Below are 5626 nucleotides of genomic sequence, written 5' to 3' on the forward strand. Positions count from 1 at the left end.
GAAACATGGAGTCAGATCCTCATCTCTTCCCCAATCCGAAAACCCTTGTGAACGCTGTCACAGAGGACCCCATCGTGGGGCTTGGAGACCCTGGCACACAACCCAGAACACCTGGGGATTTGATTTTGACCCCTGGAGCAAGTTGCCAGCTTTGTATGAGGACCTGAAAGTCACAGAGGTTTGAATAGTGTAATAACAAAACGATCACAGGGTGAAAATGTAGATTTTAGGATTTTTGGTATGGGGGTTATGGGGACAAGAATGAGGAACTTGGGTGTGTCCAGTCCTTCTTCTTCTTGTTCTCCATTTTCTGCAGTGATGTTGGCACTTTGGGATTGGTTTAGAGTAGAAGTGCACTGTCTAACATAGGTGATAGGTATTGGGAATTAAGTGTAAATATGTTATACGTAGTTTGTAGTATAAAAGGACAACACAAAGAGTGCCTGTGGCTGCCCTGCTGAGCAGAAAGAAAATTTTACAGATAAGATTTAATAAACAACCTCAAGACCAAAAAATGAAGAGTCCAGACTCGTTCTTCAGTTGCACAGGCCAAAGCAGAGACATCCTGCACATCTCGGGGCAGCAATTAACAACCAACAGCCCGAGACCAGGAGATTCTCAAACACCTCCAGGAGCAGCCAGCACACCGTGGGCACCCAGAGAGCCCTGGAGGGACCCATCCATGTCCCAAGGGACCACAGGGCTGGTCCCACCATCCCACCACATCTTACCAGGCACCGGGCTTTGCCCATGGAGGACATTCTTCCCCACCAGGGGAAGGGGCTTGTTCAGCTCAAACTCCGGAGTGTCTGCCATGAAACCTTCCCCTTCTCCATGCCAGATGGGTTTTTTCATAATGTGGATGATACCCAGGCCCATCAGCTCAGCTCTCTGGAAGCAAAAGCAAGCAATCAGAGGGCAAAGGGTGATCTGTGGCCTTTCCATCCCTGCAGCTCCAAGGGCTGAGATGGAGGCCCCGGGAAAGCTTTGGAGAAGAGCCTTTCACTCCAAATGGTTCCTCACTCCCTCCTCTCCAGGGAGAAAGACATGTGGGAGAAACTCCCAGAGCCTGGGAAGGCCCAAGGAATGCAGGAAGGCCCAGGAGGGCTGGAAAAAGGGGTGTCCCTCCTTCCCAGCCCTCCTGGGGAAGAATCCAAATAGGAAATCCAATGTTCTTCTACTCAAGCACCGCTTGACTTCTTGCCTGTGCTCACAATGGGTCTGTGACTAAAATGCAGGGTCTGTCTGGGACACTTCTGTCCCCTAGGCTGGTGAGGGCCCCAGAGGATGGGGAAGGAGCAGGAAACCCCCATGGTCTGAGGGAGGACCCTGAGGAACCAGCCCCACCTTCTTCAGCAGCAGGTCCTGGCGACAGCACTCAGACACACAATCCCAAACTTTAATGATTTCTGTCAGAAGAAGAGAAAGAGCCCAGCTGAAGTTATGAAGTTCATCACCATCCCTTCACTTTCCCAATGTCAGATCCCCTTCTCCAAAGGGACCCTCTCCCTGGGCAGAGCCACCAGCACATTCCCACCCCAGGAGGATGCCAGGCTTTACCATCCTTGTGGAAGTACACCAGATCTGGAGACAGTGCAAGGAAGAAGCCAGAGAAAAGCTGTGTCATGGCTGCAGTTCCTCCTGCCCGGCCTTTTTCTCTCTTCCTCTCCATCCCACCATGGCCTTAGGATGGAAGGCCTGGTGGGACAGCGGGGCACCACAGCTGGGCTGGCCTCTGGCTCTCAGGGTGTTCTGGTTCCATGGAGGCAGAATGTCCCATTGTGACCTCACATGTGTCATCAAGGGGCTGCAGAGCCCCACACAGACACCCCCCTGCCCCAGCTTCACCCTACAGGGGAAGGAGGCTGCACCTCTCATTTTGAGGGGCTGCACCCACCCAGGCACTGCCCTTTCCGAGGAGGGTCCCACAGCCACTGCTGAGGTGGCTGGAAAATCGGATGGAAATGGATTTAGGATGATTTACACAGATCCTGTTACACTGGTAACTGCTGTGTGAGTTAGGAACTTGGCAGAAAACAAACAGAATGACAGAGTCACAGAATCACAGAATCACAGATTAATGAGGTTGGAAGAGACCTCCAAGATCATCGAGTCCAACCTCTGCCCTAACACCTCAACCAGATTATAGCACCAAGTGCCACGTCCAGGCTTTTATTAAACACACCCAGAGATGGTGATCCTACCACCTCCCTGGGAAGAGCATTCCAGTGCTTTATTGTTCTTTTGGTGAAAATTTTCTTCCTAATATCCAACTTATACCTTCCCTGACATAGCTTGAGACTATGTCCTCTGCTTCTGTCAGTGCTGCCCGGTGGAAGAGCCCAACCCCACCTGTGTGCAGCCTCCCTTCAGGAATGGACTGAAAGGATCCTAGAGGAACTACCCAAAGAGCTCTCCAAAGAACCCTAGAAGAACCTCCCCAAAAAAACCTAAAGCTCCCTTCAGGGAGTTGTAGAGAGCAATAAGGTCATCCTGAGGGATCAGAGGGGCTGGGAGCAGCAGGGCTGAGTTCCTGATAGGAGCCAGCTCCACTTAGCAGGTCTGGTCACATCCAGGGGGAATTGTCACAAACAGAAATTCACCAACAGTGCAGCTCATTGGAGCAGCAGGTTACAGACTCTCAAAAGCTGCACAGGACAAATGTTTCCAGGAATTCTCTGATGCATCTGGAGGCACAAATCTTCACTAAGGGGTGTCCATGCTTTGGGGAGGAGGGAGGAGCATCCAATTTATCTGGAAATGAGGGATATCAAGAGTCATAACAAGAGATTACAAAGGCTCTGAGTCTTGGCAAGGGCAGAGCAGAACGTGGCACCTTGTTGGAATTCAGAACATCCCCCTGGCTGTCCTGGACTGCCAGGACCCCTGCCAGGGGGCTCAGAGACCCTGGCACAGAGCCCAAAACACCTGTGGGTTTGCTTATGACCCATGGAGCAAGTTACCAACCTTAGATGAGGATCTGCAAGCCATGACAGTTTAAGTAGAATGACAGTGAATTTATCACGGGGTGAAAAAATAGATTTTTGGGTTTTTTATAATCTGGGTTTCACATTCTCTGAACCTCAGAGAAAGAGAAAACAATTCTTATCTCATTTACTGCTCCTGTGTTGTTCGCAAGTGGAATGCATGTGGAAGATTGTTTACCTGAAGGGAATTGGAATTGATAATTGGAATCTGGTGTGAGTGTTTTGATCCACTGACCAATTGAATGCAGGTGTGTGTGGGGACTGTCAGCTGATGGTCACAAGATTCTGTGCAGTGGAGTGCTTGGCAGATTCCGTTTAGATGTAATGTAATATAGTGTAATATAGTATAGAATAATACAGTATAATAAAGTAATTAATTAGCCTTCTGATAAGATGGGAGTCCTCCTCATCATTTCTCCCAGACATCGGGGAAAAATATCACCAATACTTTATTAACCATGAGAGGAACAGTGGATTTGTCTTTACAAACCAGCACTGGGAGATAAAAGAAATAATAGGAAGGATTTCACTGATTGATGAATGGGAAAAGATATTTGCTTTTACAAATAAACTTTAGGTTTGCTGATAATTGAAATTAGACATTGAAAGATGAAAGAAACAATAGGGAAGAAAAGCCTCAAAATTCTGTAAGAATTAAAAATTAAAAGGGAGGGTTATATATTAGAGGGAAATCTTTGGTATCAGGCATTCTGGGAAGTCTGAACCTCTCAAGTACCTCAGAAATGGGGAAAGAGAGAAGGGAAATGTGGCTGGGAAATTGGGATAAAAAGGGGCTGTGTCCTCCAAAAATTGCAGAGATCCCAGGGGAATGCCCCATGGCCTCTCCCTTTGTTGGAATAAAGTCAAAGGACTCCTCTGTCTCCTTTTTGGACATAAACCTCTGGTGTTTGTGCATTAATTTCCCTAACAACCACGACTGTGCAAAGTGCTGTGGGCAGGATCACGGCCAAACCTCCTGTTCTCTGTGGTTCCAGTGTCCAGAATATTCCTTGGTGGGAGTTGTTGGGCATCAGGCAGAAGAACAAGGCCCTGCCCCACGTTCCTCTCAATGCCCCATCAACACAAACCCCAGGACTTCCCTCTGGCTCTGCACCTGCACCTTGGCCCCTGCCACAGTTGGAACTTTGCATTTTGTCCCCTGGTTTATGCCTCCAGCACTGGGGAGGTCCCACCTCGAGCACTGTGGTTGTTTTGGGCCCCTGGAGGGTTGTGGAAATTGCCCACCTTGTTGTGTGGGCACAGAGCTCCTGTGGGGTGAGGGAGAACTGATGGAGCTGTTCCAAGGCACCTCTGAGGTGGGATAACCCAGGCTCTTGGGTAAATACATCCCTTGGAATGGATGAAAGGACACTGAATGATTGGTGTTTACACACATACATACATACACACATATTTATATATATATGTCACATTTATTTTAACACTTTGGTTGCCATGGAAATCACCTATGTAGCCATTTTGCTTATTTCCTTTAGAAACACACCAATATAAAAGTATAAAAATAACACTTTAGAAAATACATGAGGAAAAGAAAGAGAAAAAAAAAAGGAAGGATCAGAGTAGAGAGTGGAGAGGAAAGGTCCCACCACCCATGGATGCAGTGACAAGACTTGGTTATTGCAATTTCAGTGTCCACAGTCAAAGTGATGGTGGCAGTCTGGATCCACCAGGGGTGGAAGCTCCAAAAATGCAAAGTTCAGTGGAATTATACAGGCTCAGGCTCGGGGGGAACAGCCAGGTACCTTCCCTGGGGTCAGGACAGTTTTACACTGTCCATGTAACACTGGGGTCATGCCCGGCCCCCAGAAATGAGTCTGTGCTCCCCCCAGGCTCTCTGATGGTCTGTGCCCCTTCTAAGACCTGGCTCTGCCTCTCCCTGAGTGTGGCTGAGCCGGTGCTGCCCCCTCACAAGGGATGAAACCCCCCAGCCTCTCCATGGGACTGTCCCTGATGCCTCCCCTGGGGTCACTGGGGGGCTCTGGGCTGGCCCCGGGCACAGCCAGGGGGGTGAGGATGCACAACTGCCCCAGGCACTGCTCACACACTGCCCAGGGACACCCCAAATCCCATGGAGAGGTTCTGTGCACCCCAAAGGGCTCCTGGAGAGCTCTGGGGAGCCCAAACAGGCGCAGCCAGGGGTTGGGAGCACCCAAAGGCAGCACTGGGGGCTGGGCATGGCACAGAACAAACCAAGGGGTGGGGATACCCCCAAAATGGAGACCAGGGCCTGGGCCACCCTCTAAGGGTGCAGAGGGAGCACACTGAGGGGTCCAGAGCTCCCTGAACACACAGGGAGAGCCCAGGGAGCACAGAAAGGCCCATGGAGATGCCCAGCCACGCTCTGCTCCCACCTGTCTGCACTTCTGATCCTGCTGCTCCCTCCTGGCATCCTCAGACTGCCTCCACTCCCTGTTTTGCATGGCCTGATCCCTCTCACTCTCACCCAAGCATCCTCAGAGATCATCTATTCCAATTGTATCTCCTTCCCTTCCCTGGATGCTCACATCCCTCCTCTCTTCTGCCCCTACTCCATTTCCCTTTGCCCTCCCATCTCCCTCTGTGTCATTTCTGACCCCTCTGCCCATCACATCCTGCCCCCAGAGCTTCTCCTTCCTCCC

The sequence above is a fragment of the Geospiza fortis genome, unplaced genomic scaffold, assembly GCF_000277835.1.
Source record: "Geospiza fortis unplaced genomic scaffold, GeoFor_1.0 scaffold4, whole genome shotgun sequence".
NCBI lineage: Eukaryota > Metazoa > Chordata > Aves > Passeriformes > Thraupidae > Geospiza > Geospiza fortis.